Below are 17,912 nucleotides of genomic sequence, written 5' to 3'. Positions count from 1 at the left end.
GTAAACAAAGTCCTGGGTGCAGTGCAGTTTATCTAGATGATATTTCTATCTTTAGCTCCACCTAGCAGGATCACCTGATCCATCTTGGGAAAGTACTTGAGGCTCTGAGAAGTGCAGGCCTCACTATCAAGGCAAACAAATGCCAAATAGGGCAGGGAAATGTGGTATAATTGGGCCATTTGGCTGGGTACTATAGGAAGTTTGTACGGGATTGTGCCACCATGGTGGCACCCCTCACAGAACTGACCTCCAAAAGTGAGTTATCAAAAAGCATTTGACACTTTGAAGAACGCAATGTGCTCTGCACCTGTTCTGAAAGCTCAAGAGTATGCCAAGCAATTCATTAGGCAGACTGATGCCTCTGAACATGGGTTAGAATTAAAACACTCCTATCCCAAATAAATGGCCATGGTCAAGACTAGCCAGTTGATTTTATCAGTAGATGGCTACTCCCCTGGGAACACTTTTGGAGTGAGAGGGAAGCCTTTGCTGTGGTTTGGTCTATGTAGAAGTTAAGGCCATACCTGTTTCGCTCTCACTTCCTTGCTCAAACTGACCATAGGTCTCTCCGATGGTAAATGCAAATAAAAGGTGAAAATCCCAAACTGCTATGGTCTTCCATATCCTTACAGGGAATGGACTTTGAAGAGGAACACAGACCTGAGACAGTCCATGCCAATGTAGATGGCCTTTCCAGGTTCTGCCACTTAGATGATTAAGACTCTCTAGGGTAAGGTTATTCTCATCCTCTTTCATTTGGAGAGGGGTCATGTAGGAAAGTGCCTCTTTTGGTTATGGCTAGCTCCCACTTTGTTCCTGAAAAAGTATGTAATTTTGACTGGAAGTGCACCTAGTCCCTGCCAACTAGGCCCCCTGTGCCAGATCTGCCTCCCAAAACTGTACCTTTTGTTTCCACAATTGTCACATCTCTAGTTCACATATAAGTCCCAAGTAAAGGTTACACCTGGTACCAAAGGCCTTGTGGTTAAAGCGGGTCCCTAAGGGCTGCTGAATGAATTGTGCCACCCTAAGTGACCCCTCATTAAGCACGTGCACAATGCCACTGCAGTCTGCATGTTTTGGTGCAGACAAAACTGAAAAGTCGACATGGCACACATCCTTGTGTGCTATGCCCACATACACTGCATGGGATATTGGTAAAACACCCTGCTAGCAGGCCTTAGCCCAAAGTCAGGGTGCACTACATCTTCTTTGAGCACATATCTGCATAGGCAGATATGCCCCTGCAATATACTTGTCGATTCCTGAATATTGTAAGTGCCCAGGGAAGCCATAGTAAGTATATGGGCTGGACACTCGTCATACTTATTACGAGTTCCCCAGCTCCATGATGGCTTCACTGAAGTATGGGATTTCTGGTACCAAACATCTCAGCATAAAAAACCTGCACTGACTCCAGTGTGACATTTATTAAATAAATTGCACACAGTGGATCCTTTAGAGGGCACCCCTGAAACCTACCAATCCTTGGTGTGGTCACTGACTGCCCTAATCCAGCCTGCTACAACCTCATTGGGAGGGTGCCTCTGCACTCTGAGGTCGAGAACTATGCCTTTCCTGTGTGGAGATGTTCACACCTCCTTGTGGCCAGGAAGAGTCATCTGTGGTGGGGCGCTTCAAAGACCTTGCCACCTTTATAATGCTCTGGGCTGCCCGTGGTGCCGCTGGTGGTGCACTGGTGGTGCTGAAGTGAACCTTGACCTCTACTGATCTTAACTTCCAAATACTGGTCTTTTAAGTTGATGTTAACCCTATGTATGCTGAATGCTTTCTTCCTTCAATAGGTTAACATTTGCCAAGTCTGAACATTGCGCTGTGTCCATTTTTAGAATTGAAAAGTATTTCTATTGAAAAACGTATTTACCTATGACGAAGTTCTGTGGTTCTACAAAATAAATATAACCAAGTACTATTTTTGTAAATTGGTCTAAGATTTATTCATTGAGTGTGTGTCTCATTTATTGCCATTGTGTGTGCAACAATTGCTTAGCACTGCCCTCTGATAGACCTAACTGCTTACCCACACTACCACAAAAGAGAGCACTAGTATTATCTATTTAAACCTCTGCAAGGCGTGTGTGGATCCACTAGATCCTCTGCACACTATACCTCTGTTTGGTATAGTATATAGAGAGCCAGCTTCCTACAGGTGGTCCTGCAGTGGGCTACACAACGTTGCTTTTGCTGCACCACTCTTTCAATAAGTGACCACAGAAATAAATTGATAATTCACTGTAGTTAATTCATTTCACAACTCCTTCCACAACCTGTGTTACCCCCGTTAATTTGGTAACCCAAACTCCCCCTTTGCATGCAACTAAGAAAAGTAAGCCAAAACAAAGTGTTGTGGTGGAGCTGCATAGGCCTCCACCAAGCAAACGTAGTAGGAAGTCAATGGGGGGGAGGGGGAAAGCCAAACTATTCCATCTAGATTTTGGCAAAAAACATATAAACGCACTACAATCTGGGAAGGACAACGAGACTGTGCCTATTGTTCTTCCCTCCAAGGCCCCCAGCTCCAATATAGCTGTTACTAATAACGACCCAGTGGCCAATACATCTAATATAAATCCCCCTCTCACATCTATAGGGAGTATAGAATTCTTACTTCGTTCCCTCCTGCAGCCCATTAGCGATAGCCTGAAAAAAGTGGAGATTAGGCTCACTCTACTAGAGACATCTCTTACTACCTTGAACACCTTAGTTAGTAAGCAATCCAAAAATATGGGACCTCATCTCCCCGCAGGAAACCCTCCTAAATTAGGAGCCCCACAGGGTGCCAACAAAGTCCCCCCTCAGAGCGTGCCTACTGCCCCCCCCTGCAGCCATTAATGGCTATTTCAGTCCAGGCACCACGCAGTAACTCAACCAATAGGCCTTCACAACCAATAGACTCTGCCCCTCAAAGTTCCCAGACAGGGATTAATGGCAGCCACCAAGAAGCCGGCCGGCAAGCCCCAAGACCACGGAGACCAGATCTGCCGCCAGAAGCTAATAGTCTAACGGTGGTCCTAGCAGGTGCCCCCATTTAAGATCAGGGGAAAATGAAGACTACCAATCCAAGTCAAGTCAAGTCAAAAAGCTTTATTTCGATAAAAGAATTATCATAAAAGCATGTACATACAAACATATAAAAACAAACAGACAATTCATCAAGGGAGCAATATTTACAAAAAGTCACAATATTTATGAAAAGCTTCATGACTAGTTATATAAATTCATAAAAATGTTAAAATAGTTAAAAAGGTTAAAAAAGGGGATAAAAGTGCTATAAACAGGAATCATCTACTGGAGCTAATCAATTTACTTCTGATGATCCAAGACCAGCCCAAAAATTTGGCCACTGCACAAACTAACATCAGTCTTGTGTCAGATTGAAGAATGCGCAAGGCAACACGGTAGTTTGTAGTGCCCAGGAGTCGACAGGCAGGGCCTAGCCATTTCCTTCTTGGATTACTGTACACTGGACATTCAAACATAATATGGGCAATGCTTTCGACCTTCTCCACACAAAACGGGCAAGTGTCGGGTGTCTGGTGGGGAGGCTTCCATTTGCTAGTGAACTCTCGGGTTGGAAGAATCTCTAGTCTGAACTGGAGATACAAAGATCTATCCCTTGGCTTTTGTACAAACTCGAGATAAGGTTCAAAGCAAATGGACTGCTTGTGAATGTAGAAAGCTTCAGTCAGCCTGCCAGCATTAGGATTACTGAGGTCCTCGTTATCAATCCTGGCCCAATATGCTCTTTTAAGGTCCACCTTACTCACGGAGGCACCAAGTTCCCAGACATCATTTAGATCTAGTTGCTTTAGGGATTTTTTGATGTTACGAAGCCAGCTTATTTTGTGGGAGCCTGGAGTGTTCATAATTTCTCTCAGGCCCTCAGAATATTTTTCTAGCTCCGGAGTGCGCCAGAGGCGAGCCCAGAATAACAAAGGACGCAACCTAGCAATATCTTTGATGGAACGCCTACCCAGATCGCTAAAGAGCGGTTTCAGAGGGGTTCTCCTAGGCATTGAGAGTAGATCTCTCATAAATTTGTTCTCGGACAAAGTGATATCTTCAAGGTTGTCAAAACACCATAATTCGGCACCGTATAGGGCTGTACCAACTGCTTTGGCCTGATAGATCTCCAATGCGGGAGCGATTGGCTTACTCCTAGAGGATCGATGTTCTTTGGCAATCACTCCCGTGGCTCGTTTAAAATTTAGTAGCATCTTGGTAATATGGGGTCTCCAGCTCAAGGTGTCGGAAACTCTAATTCCTAGATAGTCAAATAATTTGACATATTCTAGGGGCGTTCCGTCAGACATAATGGATACGCTGGGTGATTTATGTGACTTGAAGGAGAGGAGCTTGGTTTTTGATGTATTAATAGCTAAACCTCTCAATGAACAGAACAAATGAAACCTATCCAAAAGCTTCTGTAGGCCCTTTGGTGTCTTCGATATCAAGAGGGTGTCGTCCGCAAAAAGAAGGGTGGGAACTTTTTCACCCGCCAGGGCGGGGGCGTCAGCTGGAACGTCTTGTAAGAATTTCACCACTCCATTCACAAACAAGGAGAAGAGGGTGGGCGCCAATACACAGCCCTGGCGGACGCCTCTTTTAACTGGGATCTTATCAGTTTTCTGTGCCTGAGTTCCCCACCGAACCCTTGCAAAGTTACCCTCGTGTAGACGGACTAAAAGGTCGAGAAGAGGGGACGGCAAACCCATTTCCTGGAGGACAGACCAAAGACGGGCACGAGGGACCAGGTCAAAAGCAGATCTATAAAGGCCAAATGGAGGCTGCCCCTACCAATCGAAACAACCTTCCAGTGTAGCAGGAGCAGCCTGAAGACCTGGTCGATCGTGCTCGTCCTTGGTCTGAACCCAGCCTGAAAGTGCGAAAGAACACTATACTCAGTAGCCCATGATAATATACGTTCCAGCAGAACCCTGCCAACGACTTTCTGGCCAACGTCAATAAGACTTATTGGTCGGTAGTTGGCAGGATCCTCCCTGGAGCCCTACTTATATATTTGAACTACTTCCGCTCCTTTCCATGATTCGGGGATGGGTGAACCCCTAAGGATGGCATTAAGTAAGATGGTAAAATAAACAGCCCATGATTTAGGATCGGAGCGGAACAAATCACCAGGCAGGCCATCAGGACCTGGAGCTTTAGCTGGGACTAATCTATTCATGGCGGTCACAACTTCTGCCTCTGTGAACAGGTCATAGTTGGTCAGAATGGGGTCTGTTGGGGCAATTTGAGAGAATGTGCTCAAGGTTTCGTTATCTGTGCCCGAATAGAGGCTCGAAAAGTGAGCAAACCATTCCTGGTTTGTGATGTGGTTGGAGATTACATCAGGATCAGAGCCTTTTGAGTATCTGCACAGGTTCCAAAAGGTGACTCCATCCCTAGCTAAGCTAGCAGTTTTTAAAGCCTGCCAGTGAGATTCCTCCCAAGCAGACTTTGCTTTGATGACAGCCTTCCTGTAGGCAGACCTAGCATGTTTAATAAGGGAGCAATCCTTAATTTTAATAGCGGATATGAGCTCATTCTTACTTGACCTGCACTCAGAGTTAAACCAAGAGCCAGGTGATTTATATTTGTTGGTTCTAATCGTAGAAGAGGATATAAAAAGTGCTCCAATCAGCTCGGTGGTGGCAACATGAATAGATGTGGCCCTTGAACACTGGTCAGATTCCTCATAAGCTTCCCTGAGTTCAGCGGTTTTAGATGACAGTATGTCTTTTATGGAATGAATTTTTTGTTCCTCTAAGGCGATTTTAGGCCATTTCAGGTACCTTTTGCAATTTGATGGAATAATATCTTTGGTGGACAATAGGGGACAGGGATCGGGAATTGCTTGGTCTGGTGGCCACAAATTCTTTAGCGTTAAGCAAAGTGGATTGTGGTCGCTGTCAATGGTTGAAGCTATGACCAAGTCCACCGCATGGCGCCACAACCTGCGATCGATTAAAATATAATCGATTCGAGATGGACTGGAAACTCTATTAAAGGTCTGGGCTGCATGGAGGTCGGAGGGAAGTCGACCATTGGCAGCTCTCAAGCCAAATTCCAAAGCCAAAGCATTTAACTGGATTATCACCGGTGTCCATCTCTTCACTGGGGGGATAGATAAAGTGGGTATCCCCCATCTGGCATCTTCCTCGTCAACCTCTAAGATGTCTTCAGAGGCAAGGGGCTCATAGGTGCAATTCAAGTCCCCTGCGACCAGAATGAGTGAGCTGGATGGACAAGAGGAAAGCTGTTCTTCCAGTGTAGTAACAATTGGTGATTTAGATCCTCCTTGGGTGCCTCTAACATATATGTTGAAAAGCTCAATGCAGATCCCCCCTTTCAGACCACTCAAAGTTATATGCATCAAGTCTGGTGAAGAGCTTTGTACTTCGCGGACGCTACAGGGAAGAGCGATATTTATCCATATAATGAGGCCTCCAGAGGGGCGGCCACGGCCGATGGATCGGGCAGGAACACAATAACAAGTATAGCCAGGTTTATATAGAGGTGATAAGCTCCAAGTCTCTTGGAATATGCAGATGTCAAAGGTGGAAATAAAAATGTTCCAATCCGGCAAAGTGAGTTTAGCTTTCAGGCCGGCAATATTCCATGAGATAATTTTATAGTTCAGTGGTGGAGCTAAGGGTGGAGAAGAGTCAGGGTCCGGAGTAGATAAGGTTGAAATTAGAAGTTGTGTCCCACCTTTCCCCTGGGCCCCACTAACAATAGGAGGAAGTCCTATTTGGGTAGACATCCTGCAATTGGCAGCCAAAATTGCTTGCGGTACTCCACCAGAAGTTGATAGAGTATTTATTGCCGGGGTAAGTCAGTCGTTTAGTTCCAAATTAGATACACCCTCAGGACCATGGTTTAACGATCCACCCCATCTCCTCGTGTGATCTTGACTTACTGTGAGGATGCGTCTAAATTGAATAGCAGACGAATCAGGGGAGGAAGATCTGTATTCTAGTGCTATGAGGCCTTCAGCTAGTTGATGATTAGCTAGAGTCAACTCTATTGCATCCGTATGGTTGTTGTCATGTCTGAGTCTGCGGACCCCCAGCAGATCATCTCTTATGAGGGATCGACAGCCTCTGACATGGCGAATCCAGTGTATGATCTTATTTTTTAATGATTCTTCGTTCTCGTGACCAACAGTCATGGGGACACCCACCATATAGACAGTGGGTTGTGAGCTGGCCCTCAGCCTTTGCACTGCAGGGGGTGGAAGAGACGGGGCGTAAGATGGTTGTCTTTGGGCAGAGAAAGACTGGCTAGTGGCAGCATAGGAATTTGCAATTGGCTGAGATTTCGTGTTAATTTTAGAGTAGTTGGGCCGAGCTCTGTTGGGTGATGGATGGTTTAATCTATCCTGTGTCGATAAGGATGTCGTCTGGGGCAATGTAGATAGACTGGGGTCAGGTGTTTGAAGGGAAAATGTTGTTGTCTTTAGGTTATGCGCAATAATAGGTAAAGTCGGTGGTGGTTGTGATAATGGGCTAGGGAGTTTCTTGACTATAAGCAATAATTCCGTGACTAATGCTTTTAAATTGCTGATCTCAAGCTTCAGGGACATAATAGTTTCAGAGATTGAACCTGTAGCTGTTGTAGTACCCCCTAGTGATTCTTGGCGCATCCTATCCCCTTCTATCTGTATCCCAGATTCAGAGCCCCGAGCAGAACACAAGTTAAATGTTGCAGGTACATCAGAGCTAGCAGTACTGGTTATAGGCTCAACATAAGACTACCAATCCCTAAAGAAAAAGGTCATTAAATGGCTAAATTGGAACCGACCCCTACCATCTCATTTTAATAATGAGATTATTATGGTTAGAAGGGTCCCTTGGTTAGGGAAGACCAGAAAAACAATAATAGGGGATTGCATCTTGGTAACTTTTAAAGATCCGGGCACTGTTCTGCATATCTATGAAGGAATAAATAGATCACTGGATTCCACTATTCAGACCCTTCCAGTATCCTTCTTTTTCCCCCCTATCCGCATGCACCATGCTCCACCGCATGATGAGTGGATAAGGGTGGAACATAGACGCAGACACAAGGACTATGTACAACGCCCAAATCTCCAATTGCCGGACACACCCTATTTTTATTTCAACCGTTTCAATTGTTTGAATGGTTTGGATGGGGTTGATTGACTTTCCGCTCACACGCCAATGACCCGAGATTGCGGCTCCTGCAGACTTACCAAGCCATCCACCCCGATTGTTGGTAAAACTCTTGGTCCACTGAACGATCCAGTGTTCCTGGATGATGGCACCAGCAGACTTTCTGATCTATCTGCCCACAATGTTGACAATGCCTCTGGAATATTGAATGAGCCAACACTTGTGGAGAACGGCTCCAGTGGACTTTCCGAACCATCGGCCCCTACTGTTGGTAATGCGTCAGAATTCCCGATTGCAGTAGAGTCTGGAACCATCTCTTCTAACCCCTCTGGCACGGCAACTAACACCCCTGAACATTTGAGGCTAATTTGCTGGAATGTTGCTGGACTGGCTAATAAACTGGGTGATCCGGACTGGGCAAATTATATCGAGACTGGAGACGTATGTATGTTCCAGGAAACCTGGGCCAGAGAGGACTCTGGTGAAGTACTCCAATTTTTGAGACTCCAGAGGTGCTAGGGGTAGCACCCTATGACTTCGAGTACTTCCTGATGTGGTATTATAAAATTCTGCATATCTTGATAATATCACAAAGAACTTGGCAACAGAAGCTGAAATATGAAAAGACATCTTTATTAAACTCAAATGAGTGAGACTACGTCGCACAGAAGCCTTAGCAACTGAATGAGGCAGTCTCCAGAACAGAAACCAGTTTCCTTTTTTATACAGAATCTGGGCAACACCGCCCTTCTCTTGCAGTTGGTCTTTCACATATTTTACTTCAAAGAACAAGCAGAGTCATGATTGCAATCTCACATTTCAGTTCAGCCAGCCCTCAATTATTTACCCAGCAAGGCTCAGATCCCACATCTGACCCCATTAAACATGAGCATCTCCTGTTTTGAGAAACAGGCCATAAAGGAGGAACAAGCAGGTGCGAAAGTGATTAGCCGGAGGCTTGTGTGCGATGAAAGGACTTTATGGTGTGTCAAGCCCTGATGCTAATCACAGGTGGCCGGAGGAAGGGGAGCTCGTGAGACCGGACTGACCTGGGGCAGCGGAGACCAGCTGCCCAGGTCATGGAGAAGTCAAGCAGAAAGTACATGTATTCTAAAGGCCCGTACTTGCTTATAATGTGTTTGTCTATGTGGGGGCAATGACAAGATGGCCACCGCTCCAAGATGGAACCCACGGAGTCAATGTATAATAACGTATACATAGTGCATTTGGCAATGGGACGTTATGCAAAGCGCTTGTACATACCGCATTGACCAATCGCGGTTTGCTAATACATAAATAAACAGGGGTAGGGCCCTGTCTCCTACGTGGTCCCAAATACCAAAGTACGACAGACCCTCCTTTTGCCCTTACATAGGCAATCACTATACTCATACTGATCTTAGTCCAGGTCTATATTCACCAGATCATCCAGATGTTGCTGATGGAGCAAAATCCTAGTACTTGGACTCTCTCTCTGGACAGGTCTCCTTGAACACGAAGAAGCAAAGGGCCACATATGGCAGGACAAAATAAGGAATACCTCTATCTAGGTGGCATAAGATCACACCCCCAATAATTAGTGATGTTTACTACTAACTAGTGTCGATGCATGAGCTGTATAGAAGAATTGCTTACGAATTCTAATCTTTTAACCTGCTCATGTTCAGGAAAAGGGTGAAAAGAGTGCAAAGAAACAGTTGTGGAAAAAAAAGACATAGGTTGAGAAGCGGGTGCAGAAGTCAATTGGGTAGAGAAAAACAATCCCACCCATAAATGACAACGTCATGTTTAAAACCCACTAGAAAACACGTTATTAAGAATATATATAGACAACGGGAGAAAGTAGCGACCACTATTACAAATGAAATATTTAGTAACATTTTAGGGCTCCTATACATTTTTTTATGTTCAGGTGAAACAGTGGTGACCCTCATCAATGCTCTGAGGTGAAAAGGGGGCACCTTTCTACAGAAAATGGATTTTATTCTGCTTATACTAGACAATGCCAGCAAAACAAACAGTCTCTAACACCTAGTCTATACAATCACACGGAAACCTCTCGTGAAACCACCTATGCCCAGAGTCCGTTCAAAAAGCCTCACTGGCAGGCTTCCATTGTCCATCAAATCTTCTTCTGTTGTTTTCTTTTGTATGGGCCTCTTCATTCAAGCCTTACATGAGAAAAGAAAGTACTGCTTAGTTGGAGTGCCCTCACAGCTCACTTGAGAGTCTCAATGTTTCAAGGCAGTGCGCCAGTATCTTTCCTTTGCGGCAGGCACTACAGGTAGTGTGCTCTCCATTGATCAAAGGCACAGGTCATCTCGTGCAGATTCGGGACCATTCTCAGACTCCAACACTCGTCACTCAGTGTCAGAGGACGCTCAGGCCGCTCTTCCATGGGCACTGGAATGTAGTGCCTTCTGTCAATCTTGGATCCGCCGGTGCACTGCACTTCCATTGAAGCAAAGGAAAAGAGGGGGTGTGTGTGGCCAAAAACTCAGGCCAAGGGGCTCAAAGGACTGCACACTGTCAGAGGTTACCAGCACATGACAGGCGCTCTTTTGTACTGAAATTCTGTTTTTTGGCAAAACCAGCTCCTTCTTCCTTTCTGATGTTGAACGCCTTCTGATGAAGAAAGTGCGATGCTTTAAACAGTTCGTTGTATAACAAGGGGACTGTAAACAGGTGGCCTGCGGTCCTTCAAAAGAGTGGCCACACGCCATGGGACAATTTTGGTCCAGAATACACTGTCTTTCTCAAGAAGCAATACAAATAAAAAGGCAGTAGGCAAAACAGTGCCTCTAAGCTTTTCAATTGGGTTTCTGTGTGAGAGCCTCCATCATCTAAGGGTAGATAAATACACGAGAATTCTATCTAAAATGGATGTCTTCACATATGGTGGCATTGTCTAATAGGGCAAACACATTTTTTTTCTGAATGATTACATATAAGTGTTTCTAAATTCCTTATCTAGGACATTTCAATAGAAAAATCACATGGTACAGATTATCATAGGCATGTAGAAACCTTTCATATCAGGTGCACTAGGCAATACAAAGGCTAATAGTCAGATATGAAAACAAAATACAAGAACTAGAGGGTCCTGATATTTGCATGACTAGAAACTTCTGATCCCACCGAAAATTAAAGCAGCAGGAACAAAAGGGTAAAAGCCACATTAAAAATAGACATTGAAAATTCGTCATGTTCAAAAGGGTAAACGTAAGATATCTCCTATTGGTATGGAAAACTTGTCTTACTATAATATTGAGTCAGTTAGCCAGGCTATCGCTACCCTGACAGTCAGGCTGGAAAACATTGCAGCAGGCCTAAGGAAAATTCTTGGAAACCAGTCTGGTCATGCAAAAGGGAATTGTACATAATATGGGGGTTCTTGGTGCATCACTGCAGTCTGGAAGTATGTACCTGAACAATACACCTACAATAATAAATGGGCTGACTGGTGAAAGGAATACGGAAAAGGGAATTGGAACTAGGACACAACTAAAATCCCCAATCACTAAGCATAATGCGACATTGGGCAGGGAAGAATTTACTTGGGTGGTAGTCAGGCATGTGACATCACCAAGAGTACGGGTGATACACAAAAGGCCAAAGTCACATACGTTTTAACTCTACCGCTGGCGACTACACCATATACGGTAATCTTAGCTAATGTTCCAGTTCCTTCTGCAGGGAAAAATGAAAACCTAGTTTCCTTTCAAGAAGCAAAGGCCATATGCTACTTAGGAGACAGGACACCATTACCTAATGTAATATAGAAATTAAGCCACCTTGAGTCACAGATCTATAATTTCATCCTTAGGTCCAATCAAGGATACATAAATGTAGGGCTGCCTGTTCCTTTAAGGGAAGGGCAGTATAACGTGACAGGTGACACACTTTGATCCTGTAGATCTCTTTTAGTTTTCTGTAATACCATTATAGCCAATTTAGACATGCACTGGTGAAGTGTTGCCTCTCATGTTCACAGCATGAAATATCATTAGCTGTGGAATTTAGTAACCAGAACAAGTTCAACCAACTGTTGCGTAGCGATGGGCATCGTCATGACCATCCCCATACAATATAGGTAAACTTGTAATAGTATAAAAAGCAGCAACAAAAACAACGAAAACATGCAAAAAATAATAAAAACGCACAAAACATCAAGCCATCAGATATACTTGCTGTATGTCAAGCACAAAAAAGCATAGACAAAACAATAGCATATGTAAAAAGCGGTGACACACAACACCATGTCATGTACTTTATGCACTGTAAAACTGCAGCCCAAAACCCAATATTTGGGCCCGTTTAATTTGTCAGGTTTAAAATACTTACCCTCCTTTTTGACAGTAGATCACCAGGCAATGGGAATCTGCTGTCAAACATAACTCTACAGTTTCTCTTCTAACATACAGGACCAGCAAGAACAATTCATGATAGCAATTCGTTCACATTTAGGCATGTAGCCTTAAAAAAACATTTTAGAATCTTTTTGTCTGTCTAAGACTTAATGCAACACTTCGTTTTCTGTTAAAGAAGAGCAACTATAGCAGGCATCATTCTATTTTCTTTTTTAGAGCACCAATGTATCAGCAAAGCATTTAACATGATGTTTGGACTTTCAAAGAAAACCCCTTTGCTATATTTTCCCTTTGGAATTAGGTTCTTTAGTTTTAGTGATGCTATGGAGAAACCAGAAACCCCACCTTTAGAGGCCCGTGTAGCAAGGTCATTCTGCATTCCACAGAGGCAAGGCCCTAATTTAAAAGGTCATAAATGTCAACTCCATTGTTTACGGGAAAGATAGCATCTCAGCAGTGTGACCGAGCCAGCCTCTGCAGCTCCCAACCCCCAGCTTCTGACACTCTGAATTCGTCAAAGCCAGAAGGTCTTCCTAATCCCTCCTAACTTGCAATAATTCGCTCTATGTCGAAAAATAATTTCTCCTTTTTAGGCGCTAAAAAATTATCCCTATTCCCAGATTGTTAAACTACATGTACTGTGAATAATTCACAAAATTTAATAACACACATACCAGTTTTTAGAATAAATGCTTGTTGCAATCCTATGCAATGGTATACATTTCATCAACCTTAAGTGAATTGCATTCACAATGAGTTTTGATATTTTCTTCATCATTTAGTCATTTGCCTTTATTCAAGCTCTGTTCGTCCCCTTTCATATTAGCATATGAAACTCAGTGCCTCCCGTTAGGTAATTACAATATTTTCACCCCTACTGCTAGAACCTGCAATCTCATCTTTCCCCTCCTACTTACTCAAACCGGTACCACATTCCTCTTTATTCCCTTCGTCAATACAACCTTCCTCACGCTACTCTTCATGTCTTTATTACTCCCCTTCATCATCTCTCTTCCCTCCACGGCATTCTATTTTCCCAATTGTTCTTCTCCTTCCTATGTATTACCTAGTTCCTATAACCGTAATTCTACATTTCTCCACCCCTCTATCATTACTGACTTCATCACGTACCTGCTCACAAACATCCTCTATTTCCTTCATCAAAAAACAATTCTCCATTTCTCTTTCTCTGTGTGGGTGCTAACTTCATTAAGGCCGTTTTTTATTAACATCAAATAGTTGCGGGTTGCGACACCATATTTTATTTAATTTCCCCAAGTTTTTAAAAAGGTCTTGTTTTTCATAGCGTGTTCAGTAGTATCGTGACAGACACAGCTAAAGTTAGAACCTTCAACCCTGATATTAAAACAAGCCTTTGTACTGGCACATTGACTCATTGAATCATAAGAAGGCACAACCTGTAAATATATATCAAAACCTAAACGTATGCATTTACTGAAGCCTGGGACACTTTAAACAGTGCTCTGAATGAAAGAAAATGCAATTGAAACAGTCCTTTTTACCCAAATTCGACTTTGATATTTTAAGCATTAAAAAATGAATATCCTACAATTTTCTTGCATAATATGCATTACCAGAATGTCTATTACATAACCCATGAGTCAGGCATTGGAAATAATAACTCATACTTTATAAAAATGAGCTTGTTTGCGCCTGCGCCAAGGGAAAATTGTACGCGCGAATGCTTGTCATTTTAGTGATGCAACACAACTTAAATCAAATTTTAATGCTAGGAGGTCATAGTATGAGTATTAAGCTTTATAAATATCAAAAAACGATTTTGAAAAGCACTTATTTTTTTTTAAATAATTTTTCCCATGATTAATAATTTTCTTTTAGAAAAATCCCAATTATTCGTTTTTGTGATAATTCCATGTATAAAAAACAAGCTGCATCCCTTGCCTATCATTTTGGACACATTTAACTCACAAGCCTAAGCGCATAAGCCCAATTTGAAACGCGTCACATTTTTGCGCCACTTTCATTTAAAAGGACGGTCCTGCAAAATTCCACCCGTGTTTAACTGGGAAAGTGCTGGCTGAAGGAGCATTTCTATCAAATATACTGCAGCTGAAAAGTTTGCCTGTGAACATCTAATATAATGCATCTAAGGAAAATGCTGTAAATTTATTTACTTTTGCAAAAATAGATAATTTCGTTTTTGGGGCCTGATTTATGTCTATCGAATGTGTTTCTAATTTTATCCTTTAAGCATTTAACGGCAGTTTTGTATATGTGCACAATTGCTCATTCTATAAATTAAAGAGCAACACATAGCTATTGTAGCATATTACATTGTTCATTTCTGGATTTTTGTTTTAAGTTTCTACTTGATATTAATTAACCAACAAACTACTTAACAGATTGGAAACATCAGAAGACCCACAAACACATATTGAGCTCATTTCAGACATAAACAGAAAGGGGGTAAACAGACAATACAGCGCGCTTTAGCCATTTTTCATAAATAGCGCCGTCGCAATTTACTTACAGAAGTTGCACTAATGATAAAAAAACCACAGACATTTAAACACACAGTTGACTTACAAATCAATACGCATGACAGAAAGAAAGAACAGCTCACAGACTATACTTGAAACAAACCATTTGCAAATACTGTTGTAGGTCATATTTACAAGCAACGCTTTTCAATAGTGTTCCAAAAGGCTGCATAAACAGCTCCACAGACAGATGCATGTCCAAGAAGTAGTGAATGCGCTCAATTCACTAGCTCTGCCTAGCAGAACACCACACAAAATCGTTGTGCATATCTTCATTCGTGAAACTGCGCAGAACGAAGGATCCTTGTTTTGTATTATGTCATATTTTAATTCCCTGGGGATACAAAATCACCAAGGAAGAAATATGTTTTTAAATCTAACCTATTTAGATATTTCCCACACTATGGTACCTTCCAAAACAAAAAGCAACACATTTGTCCATGTGAGCTTACAAACAGGCATGCCAAAAATACTGCGGAAAACGCAAGTATTATAATCAAAACCAAATGGAGAAATATCTCCTCATTACCTGCCTACGCAAATTGCAATTCGCATATCCAAACCTATACAAACCAAAAGCTACATTTCCAAATTTGCTAAGATCAGGCATCTTATAGCTCACTAATCTAGCTTCAAACTTCAAGGGTTTATCTCTACCAATAAACTCGCAAATATGCAAGACCCTCGGTTTTGGTAATTGCAATGACCAAATCAGAAACAAAGAAACCAACCCCTCAGCTTTGGTAATTGCGATAACCAAATTAAAGACCCAAAGAACCAAAGGACTGGGAGCAACCCACTTATACTTAATTCTTATTCTTAATAATCAAAAGGTTATCCAAATTCTAATTGTCAAGTTCTACATGCCCAAACGTCTTTTATAATACTCACGCCAAAAGGGTTCTTTTTCTCACCTTTTGAGTGACATCATGTGGAGGATCAAAATCAGGAAGAGCAGAAATATACCGGACTACATAATCAAAGAATCTCCAGAATCCCTGTGCACAGAGTACCTTCTTGGTAGAATCCCGTTCTGTCCTTCCAGTAGATTTCAGTCTCCTGACCAGATCACTCCCACAGAAAGTCACTTCTCTGATGAGGCCCCACGTTGGGCGCCAAACTGAAGTACTCCAATTTTTGAGACTCCAGAGGTGCTAGGGGTAGCACCCTATGACTTCGAGTACTTCCTGATGTGGTATTATAAAATTCTGCATATCTTGATAATATCACAAAGAACTTGGCAACAGAAGCTGAAATATGAAAAGACATCTTTATTAAACTCAAATGAGTGAGACTACGTCGCACAGAAGCCTTAGCAACTGAATGAGGCAGTCTCCAGAACAGAAACCAGTTTCCTTTTTTATACAGAATCTGGGCAACACCGCCCTTCTCTTGCAGTTGGTCTTTCACATATTTTACTTCAAAGAACAAGCAGAGTCATGATTGCAATCTCACATTTCAGTTCAGCCAGCCCTCAATTATTTACCCAGCAAGGCTCAGATCCCACATCTGACCCCATTAAACATGAGCATCTCCTGTTTTGAGAAACAGGCCATAAAGCAGGAACAAGCAGGTGCGAAAGTGATTAGCCGGAGGCTTGTGTGCGATGAAAGGACTTTATGGTGTGTCAAGCCCTGATGCTAATCACAGGTGGCCGGAGGAAGGGGAGCTCGTGAGACCGGACTGACCTGGGGCAGCGGAGACCAGCTGCCCAGGTCATGGAGAAGTCAAGCAGAAAGTACATGTATTCTAAAGGCCCGTACTTGCTTATAATGTGTTTGTCTATGTGAGGGCAATGACAAGATGGCCACCGCTCCAAGATGGAACCCACGGAGTCAATGTATAATAACGTATACATAGTGCATTTGGCAATGGGACGTTATGCAAAGCGCTTGTACATACCGCATTGACCAATCGCGGTTTGCTAATACATAAATAAACAGGGGTAGGGCCCTGTCTCCTACGTGGTCCCAAATACCAAAGTACGACAATGGTCACCAAGGCTATATGTCATTCTTCATTCCAGCGAGGTGGGAAGGCAAAGGTCGTCCGTCAGGAGGGCTTACGACCTGGGTCGCATCTCATCTGGGTTGTGTGGCAACGCGGTTGTCGGCTAACTCTGAAGATATCCTTGTGGTTTCATTATCATGGCCCAACCAAGCTAAACTTGTGTTTATTAACATTTATTCTAGGCCAATGGGAATTGCAAAGGAATCACCGACCATAGATGAACTCTCCAACTTTATATCTAACCTACCGAGTGATTCATTCTATGTAGTGGGAGGGGATTTCAATTCTCATTTTGAGCCACTCCCTGGCCTTCTGGACGGGTTATCATCGGAAGAAGAGGCCAGATGGGCAGTGCCTCTAGTGGAAGCTCCACCTCCGAAGGCTTGGACCCCACTAGCACTACAAATTACAGCCCTCACCCTAAAGTTCGGAATCAGAGCTTGCAATGGGCGAATGAAATCCGACATACCCAGTAAAACCACCTACAACAGACTGGGAAGAGAGTCCCGTCTGGATTATGTCTTGGCCCAAATAGTGAAGTGGCCGACAATCCAGGATTTCAGGGTGATGGAAAGGACCGATAGTGACCACAATGCACTTGAGCTTGACCTTGTCCACCCTGGCCCCCAAGCTCTCGTGACTAACGCGGAAGGGAACAACCCTGCGCTCCTCCTTGACAACAGCAGGAGAAGAATCAGGTGGGAGCACTTGGTTACAAGCAAGAATAAACTCCCCATGCTCTATGATGGGATAACTCCCATCTTGGAAACTGTGGGGAGCTTGGACACCGAGGCAAACAACAAAGACTCCCAGGGCAAATTGTACAAGGCTCATGAGGACCTCATAAAAGCTGC

General features: G+C 43.2%; 1 protein-coding gene across 2 annotated transcripts in view; it reads left to right on the top strand.

Moving 5' to 3' along the window:
• LOC146829634 (prostate stem cell antigen-like) overlaps positions 1-17,912 on the top strand; it is a 115,550-nt gene that overhangs the window by 42,768 nt on the left and 54,870 nt on the right. The gene's annotated exons all lie outside the window — the stretch shown is intronic.

Source organism: Triturus cristatus, chromosome 5_2 (assembly GCF_964204655.1).
Source record: "Triturus cristatus chromosome 5_2, aTriCri1.1, whole genome shotgun sequence".
Classification (NCBI taxonomy): domain Eukaryota; kingdom Metazoa; phylum Chordata; class Amphibia; order Caudata; family Salamandridae; genus Triturus; species Triturus cristatus.
The sequence above is the reverse complement of the archived record's forward strand: the minus strand, read 5'-3'. Positions and strand labels throughout refer to the sequence as shown.